The 9,221-nt window shown below is 30.3% G+C and overlaps 1 pseudogene; it reads left to right on the plus strand.

Annotated features, from left to right (window-relative positions):
• The first annotated feature begins 6,208 nt into the window (after window positions 1-6,208).
• Window positions 6,209-9,221, plus strand: part of LOC108763620 (probable multidrug resistance-associated protein lethal(2)03659) — a 14,833-nt pseudogene continuing 11,820 nt past the window's right edge.

The following is a 9,221-nucleotide window of genomic DNA, read 5'->3' on the forward strand; positions in this document are numbered from 1 at the left end:
CTGTTGTGTGTAATATTTGGTATAAATTAGTTGATGCTATTGATAAACAAACGCAATGAATAAGATAAATTTGTAATTTATAAGAAAAATTATATCGCTACTGCTTTATTTATATTATTATTTTCCCAATAAACAAGCTGCCGTTATTTATCGTCATTTTAATATCAAAATGACGATAAATAACTTCAGCTTATTTTTGCTGAATTGTGTACGATAATATTAATAGAAGATATAAATAAAATTTAAATTGTTGTAATTAAGTGACATGAGCGTGGCTAAGAGAAAGCATTTAGGACGCCAGGGCTTCCTGAATATTACAGAAAAACGTAAATAATAACAAAAAATTACACATACGGGGAAGAACCCCATTTGTGTATAAATGGATTGCCTAGAGCACCGTTTGCCTACATCTTGCATTTGTGCCTACAGATTGCTTACATGCATTATCGCCTACAGCTTGATTGATTACATGCACTTTTGCGCACAAATAAAAATTTCGGGAACAAAGTCACATTTTCTTACAGCTTCATTGCCTACATATATTATTCTCTGCTTTAGAAATAAATTATTTTCTTACGTAATTTAAGCGTAATTTGATATTTGTGCGCAAAAGCGCTTGTAGGTAATTGACATGTAGGCAATCAATTTGATAAGTTAATGAGATGTAGGCAAACGGTGCTGTAGACAATCAATTGTAGGTAAAAGGAGCTCTCTCCTCCCTCCTCCTACGCAACAAAATCCAGACTGCGCCATGCGTTGATAGATATACAAATTATTATTTGATAATAATAATAATAATTATAGTCTTTCAAATTTAATACATCTATATTTTTATTATCTTTCGACTTTAATCAAATAAATAAATTTATTAATCATTTTTTTGTTATTTTTTGCATTTTATTGTTTATTTTTTTACTTTCTCACAGATGCACCAATCATATAATTTATGTGATATTACTACTTTTTACTTACTATGTAAAATGCACTTATATGCACACCGATTTATGCGTACTTTAAAGTTAAATAATTTTATTTATTAAATGACATTGATTTATTTTAAAATTATTTGAATTTGAACAAATTTTGCGCAATTATGAACTAAAAGTTTAATCCTTCGCCATATCTCTATAGATATGCCATATCTGGTACTTTTTCAGTGACAAGGTTCATGTCATTAACTATACTTTTATTATTATCTATAATTTTAAAAGTTTACTATTGGCGTCAAAAAAAGTACAAAAAAGTACCATTAAGGTTAACTGTCAGGGAGGATAATCGTCTTTGACCATTTTTACAAATATTTTAAAATGATCTCATCATTTCGTTTTATCCAAATTATCTTTGTTTACACACGTGGCACGTTACAAAAATTAACATGTCATTTTTCGTTTTTGACGTCACGATTCAATATGGCTACATTTACATAATTTTTCCATTACTGTGATCAACATAAGTGTAACAATAAATTTTTTTCTTCTTACTTATAATATTGTGAGAGTAGTTTTATATCCGTATATTTATTATATGAGTGAGTATGGTTTAACTTCTTTAAAAAAAATATTTATTTGTAGACACAAGTAGAGATTAGAAACAAAGCCAAACGATCAAAAATAGAAACTAATATGTAAATAACTTTTTATTAAATTAATTAACTATGAAATGTTTTAAGCACTTGTTATAATCATTATTAGTCATTGCATTTATTCTTGATTGATAATTTACAAAAATAAAAACAAACGATAAAAATTTATATGTGTACGAGATATCGTACAGCTGATAAAGACTAAAATAAATGGTTTCAACATCTAGAATATTTAATTGTTTAAATAAAAGAACTGTTTACGTAGTAATATCGATATACACTCAAGGAAAAATTGGTATTTGAAATAAAGAACAAAATCCTTATTTACATTGTTATCAGGAAATTGTTGCCAGTTATGCGTCAATCATTTGAAAACTAATTCAGAAAGAGAGAGTTGTTGATACAAATCATGTAATGGATACATTATACTCAAGTGTTTGTACTTATTACACGAAACCTACACACTTCGCAATTTCATACGCCGCCAAGAACACCTAGAAGTATATGTATAACTGTCTTTTGTCATCTAGATACAGATTTTCTCCGTTGATGCATTGTTAAATGTAATCGCGCGTGTGTACGTAAGTATTAAAGTTTAATTATATCTTTGCAGACAAGATTCATATGAAACAACGCCGTCATGGATGGAAAAGTGTATACTGAGAAGAATCCCAGAGCGGATGCTAACATCTTTAGCGTCTTGACGTTCTCGTAAGTACGAACATTTTACATTTTTGTCGCTTTATCTGATTTTATACTTTGAATAGTGTATTTTTTATTTGATAATATTAAATCTTTATAGAATCGTGGATGTATAAAATGTTCAATTAAAGTGTAAATGGATCAATTAGTTTGCGCTTCGATTACAATACATTTTTATAGAGTAATTATTTTTCATAACAATCGTCATAATAAATAGACAAATAACAGATAAAAAATAAGTAGATACATTTTGATTCGATTGTTTTACATATATTAGTAGATTAAATCTCGAATGATGATAAGCGAGCTAGGCGGGCCCAAATTATGGATCTGTAAATAATATATAAATTAATTGATAGTAGATTTTAATAACCTCTTACAGCAAATAATTTATAATATCTTAATGCATAATAAACAGATTTTAATGAATAACAATTTAGAAATAATTGATTTCAAATTAACTTTGATCAGGATCATCTTGGATCGATTCAGATCGAGGAATGCAAATCATTTATGCGAGATACTACTTAAAGTATCTTGGAAAATTAATATATCAGCGAAAGAAGCATAAATCAAAAATTAGATGAATTGTTAATGATTCGTGCGAGTAAAATGTTTTGCTTTTCTTTTCCGCAGTTGGATCTTACGTACTTTCTGGGTGGGTTACCACCGAGATCTTGAAGTAACTGATTTGTACACACCTCTTAAGGAGCATACAAGTGATGTTCTTGGTGACAAATTGGGCAACGGCCTGGGAGAAGGAATGCGAGGAATACCAGTGTCGACTGAAGCACGTCGCGAAGAGCGGATCACAGAAGAAGATTAAGGAGCCCAGTCTGATGAAAGTCCTTATGAGATGTTTTGGCCTCAAGATTATATTGTATGGGATTTGTGCGACCTTTGCGGAGATCGCGATCAGGTAGTCATTTCTTATTTATAAATTTCCAGGGTTGGCAGTATTGCGTTACTTGTAACGCCATCACTTCGTTGATCGTTACCTTGTTAGGGTAAACTCGGATATGATGGCCATAGTTTTTTAAAATGCAAAAAACATACATTTATTCTTGTTACTTTTTAATAATATTTGGGATATTACTTTCACTGAAGCTTAAAGTAACAAATACTATCAAAATTAAAGAGAAAATATTTAACACAACTTTAATTTTATCAAAATATGCATTGGCCATCTTATCTGATTTTTAGGGAAAAGATGGCCACAATATTAAGAAAGATAGCCATAGTATTTATAAATAAATGGTGAAAATAAAAGTATTAATTATAGGTTACATTGCAATTTACGCACCTTTATTGTGTATGTAATGTTGATTATGGCAGCTTAACTGTAATTTATTAGACATTATAACAGTTTTTAGCAGGCACGTGCAATACTTTGCAGATAGTCGAAAGAAAAAGTATTAGATAATATTTATAATATTGTTATTTTGAACAGTGTACTCATATGAACTACTGTAAATATTGATTATCTTTAAGAATGACTATAAAAATGCACTATTTATCAATTATTGGGGAAATTATGGCCTATGGCCATCTTTTCCGTATGGCCATAATACCCTAGTTTACTCTATAATAATGATTTGATAATAACATTGTGAATTTTTTATGACAGTAATGTCGTCAGAGTTAGAAGAATCAATCGTCACTTGTAACGGATTGAAAAAGTCATTCGTTATTGAAAAAAAAAACTTCTTTTCCATTAATTTGTAACGCGTTACTTTTTTACACGCGTTACTTATAACGAGTAACGCATGTTTTTTTTCAATAACGAATGACTTTTTCAACTCGTTACAAGTAACGATTCATTTTTCTAATTCTGATATTACCATTACCGTCATAAAAAATTTACGATGTTATCAAATCATTATTATAACAAGGTAACAATCAACAAAGTAACGTTATGCGTTACTCGATACTTATTACTCTTTTTAGTAAGTAACGTGTAATGATGACAAATTACTTTTCAAAATGACTTTTCTAATCTTAGCACAATCTTAGCGTTTAGTTAATTAGCGTTACCGTCAAAAAATTGCATCGTCAAATTGTTTACTATAGAAAGTAACGACAAAGTAACTAAAAAGTAACGTTTGCCAACACTGTAAATTTCCTTGTGAATTTGTATCCCAATTTTTGTCATTTTTTACACTGGACGGTGTCATTGACGATTATAATGAGCTATAAAATTATTTCAACAATATTACAACAACATTGCACGATCCTGCAATATAACATTGCAAACGTTGCGACAATATTGGTGCAAGCTTCTGTGTTGTATGAGTTTTTGTGAAGTGTTTAGGAAACATTAATGGAAATAATTTTATTGAGAAGTGTGAAAAACAACAGAAATGTTCCATGCATGTTTTACGGAGAGTTCGGGGAACGTATATGGATATTCGAAATTGCAATGAGTCAATAGAAATCAATGAAGATTCTAAGAAACGTTAAATCTCTTTGTTTGCACTTTTTTGACGCCAGAAACTTTTAATTTTTACTAGGGGGGTGTTGTAGCCGTTACTGGTAGGCCAGATGTTGCACTACTTTAACTCTATGGACGTCGATAAGTTGCACGCGTACAGCTACGCCGCGCCGTCGGCATCATTCTCTGCTCCGCTATTAATGTGTTCGTTACCCATTTGACTTTGATGGGTATTACGCATATGAACTTGAAGTTTCGCGTCGCCTGTTATTCACTGATTTATCGCAAAACGTTGAAGATGACCAGAATTGCGCTGAGCGAGACAACAATCGGCCAGATAGTCAATTTGCTATCTAACGACATCAACAGATTCGAGGTCTATCTCGTATTTCTCCATTCTTTGTACGTGGTTTGGACCTTTAGAGACCATTATCCTCACATACGTAATGTACTACGTAATCGATATCGGCGTATCGTCTATCATCGGTGTCGCTGCTCTGCTAATGTTCGTCCCTTTACAAGGTAGAGAAAGTTACTGCTATCGTTACTGCTGATCGTTTATAGTAATGAAAGTAATCGGAGTACTAAGTTAAAAATAACTTGTTATATATGTACATATATGTGTCATTTACAAAGGTAAAAACATTTAAGTAAGAAGTAATTCTACTGACAATCATCATTTTGCTTTATTTTAGTTGTCAATTTGGAAATTTTGATTTTCAATTAATTTTGATAAATATAAATTAATTGATAGTAGATTTTAATAAATAACATCTTGCAGCAAATAATTTATTTTAATGCATAATAATACAGATTAATGAATAATAACTTAGAAGTAATTAATTTCAAATTAACTTTGATCTGAAATATTAAGATTTTATTATTTCTAAATTGTAAATTAAGTTTCTAAATTTAAACTCTGTTAATCATTAAAATTTGAAAATTCCGTTTTCAATTTTCTAAATTTTCATTACATGATCAAAGGAGGAATCTCTGCATAAGGGTCGATTTCGGCACCCTCCAGATTTTGTTCAAACTCATAAAAATGTATTTTTTGAGATCAATTATATTCAATTAAAGTGATTTTAGCTTTTTACCTACTTGTTACAAGATAACGGGTGTCAAATACGTACGTTTAAGCTAAAATCACTTAATTTCGGTAATTCTTACAATAATGAAACGTTTCCGATTATTTAAAATGAAATTGAAATAGGCCGAAAACCGGCTTTATAGAGACTCCTATGGCAACACCATCGCTCCGTTTAAGCTAAAATCACTGTAATTGAATATAATTGACCTGAAGAAATCGATTTTTATGTGTTTGAACAAAATCTGGCGGGTGCCAAAATCGGCTCTTATGGAGACTCCTCCTTTCTAAATTTATTGTTAAATTTATAATTATAATAAATCTTTTTCCTCTAATCAACACATGTACACTGTTTAATTAATATCCTATTTGGAGAACGATTGAAAATTTTTTCTAATCCTATTTCATGTTTTGTTTTCGGAATTCCTCAGTGTGGTTGGGCAGAAAATCATCGGAGTTGAGATCAAGGATCGCTATCAAAACTAATGAGAGTGTGCGATTTACGAACGAGATCATCAGTGGAATTCAAGCTATAAAAATGTATACCTACGGGAAAATCCGTTCAGCGCCCTTATAGAAAAAGCAAGGAAGTTAGTACCGCTGCATTGATTACGCATGCAATTCTCATATTGTTGATTGTACATTGAGTAACGTGATAATTAAGGAAAATCATCTAGATCGGGACAAAAGTAATATTTTGAATTTAAAGTTCTATAACAATTAAAGTACAATATTTACCTTAAAAGGGTTTACCTTTAATTGTAAAATATTTTTAATTACAAAATTTTCTTTAGTTCAATTTTGTAATATATAATAATTAGGAAAAAAATTATGTTTATTTAATAACTATGAATAAGAATTCTGCCTAAACGCTGAGATAATAATAACAATAAAAGAGGATATTATTTATGAATAAAATAATAGTTTAGGTTTTACCTATTAGGTAAAACCTATTAGGTTTTATCAATAAAAATTTATTATTATGTATATTTATCATATATACCATAAATGTTTAAAGTAACAATAATAAAGTTTACAAATACAAATAAGAGAAGAATGCATTTTCGATCAAAATGGGTCTTAATGTTTAGTAATATTGAAACATGATATTTGAGTTCATAACTACTTGGTAGTTAAATCTAATTTGTCTATAAAACGTTATTTATTTTTTAATTTTGAAATTTAGATGGCCAGAACTTATTAATTCTCAATGTTGAGGCACGAATCCAATAAACTCCGTTTATACGTTTCAGATCAGAAAAGATAAATACAATTTTGCAGAAAAAAAGTTAATACTACGGAATTCATTTGCAGAATGGAAATTAATATTATCCGGTGGGCGTCGTATATCAAGGTATGTCAGCACATCTTTCATCATTTTCACCACGAGAATATCATTGTTCATCACAGTGCTGGCTTATACACTGTTCGGCTACAAAATAACGGCTGAGAAGGTGTTCATGATATCCGCATATTACAGCTGTTTATGCTTATCCATGGCTATGTTTCTTCCGCAAGGTATGTGATAATTTCAGGAAAAGACGATAATGTATGATCCTTTTGTTTTATTTTTCTCTTATGTAAAGTTTTACTTTATATAGAATTAATGATATTGTTATAACGCTTAGATTGATCTAAGTTATTAAACACACAAGAAATGTGTTCCCAGGTATACTTTTTTCAAGCTAGCACTTTTCGCTACAAAAAATAACACCATAATTAAATAATAAATATATGCTTCAGTCCTAATATTTCTATGCTCGAAAAGGTTTAGCAGAAAATCGCAATTGAAAATGGAGATGATGGCTTTAAAGTTAAATTAGCATTCTCTTCATTAAATTATATATAAAATCCAAAAGTTAGAGAGTACAGTAAAACTAAATACTTTTTATACCACATCCAGAAGGGTTTTCAAGGGTCAATAAGCATATCTGTCGTTAAATATGAGACAAATTATTCTATATTCTTATTTTTATTTATTTATCTATTTTGTCCGACTTAGGGATAAGAGGGGCAGCGGAAATGATTGTAACCGTAAAACGGCTAAAAAAGTTCTTGATGTGTGACGAATTGATATCTTCTAAGATTGAAACGAAGAAGAACAGCAAAGAAAACAACAAAGATGCGAAGAATAACAAGGAGAGCGTAAAGGAGAATAATAAAATAAACGCAAAGCATTAGAAGGAAGAAAATGCAAAGGAAGATTTGATTGAACAAAATAAAAAGGACTACACCATCGAAGACCAGCCGAAGTATGTCGAGTATAGCATTTCAATCAAGAATGGCAGCGCCAAGTGGCCTAGGACTATGAACGGGAAAACACCTTGCATAATATAAACATAAATGTGCGTCCTAATGAACTAATTGCTATTGTCGGCCAGGTCGGTGCGGGCAAGAGCAGCCTGATGAACGTCATCTTGAAAGAACTACGTTTGCACAAAGGTTTTATTCAAGTATGTTGATAATTCGTCTTTAACAGTTATACCCAGTTTTTCATTTTCTGATTAACTTGTGATTAAGAGAACTTTCCGACTTACATTATTCCGCAATTCTCTTTATCTCGACAGAAGCCAAGGCCCAATTGATTATTTTATATACTTTTTTTCACAGATTAACGGCAAAATTGCCTATGCCAGTCAAGAACCGTGGCTGTTTGCCGGATCAGTGAGACAGAATATTTTATTTGGACGAAATATGGAGCAGATTCGATACAATCATGTGATTGAAGTATGTCAGTTAAAGAGAGATTTCAGTCTGCTGCCTTATGGTGATAAAAGAATCATAGGCGAGAGAGGTATCAGTCTTTCCGGTAGCCAGCGGGTAAGGTCCGTTTCAGAGACATCCTATAAATAAGACAAAATTTGCAAAATTTTTCAAATTTTTTAATCTGTACATAATTAACAGAGACCCTCTTTTAGAATTAATAAATAATTAAAAATCATATTATTTTTAATCAGTATAGATGAATAGGTCGAACACGAGCATATATTATTTATACTGATTATTATTGTTATTGCAATTCCGAGCTGTTAATAATTACATATGATTTTTATTTAATTTCTTCTTAACATTCTATCGTAACATTTAAGTGAACATTATATTTTAATTTGTTGATTATTAATTTATTTAATTTTTTATTTCTTCTGATTATTATAAAAATATTTTCTTTGCTTATTTATTTGATCTTTGAAATATGTTATTCTCGATGAGATAAATATTTAAAAAATGTATGTTTTATTAATGTTTATATTTGATATACGGAATAAGAATTTTTATTTTTGACATTGAAAAATAAATTTATATGTATTGTAACCGTACTCGCGAGCAACGGCACAACTTCGTCGCGTGTTCTCGGTATTTAAAGTACGCAAAAGTATCTTCTCTCCCTCGGTAGCAGAATTTTGCGACAGCCAGGCGGG

This window comes from Trachymyrmex cornetzi, unplaced genomic scaffold (genome assembly GCF_001594075.2).
Source record: "Trachymyrmex cornetzi isolate Tcor2-1 unplaced genomic scaffold, Tcor1.1 scaffold370, whole genome shotgun sequence".
Lineage (NCBI taxonomy): Eukaryota > Metazoa > Arthropoda > Insecta > Hymenoptera > Formicidae > Trachymyrmex > Trachymyrmex cornetzi.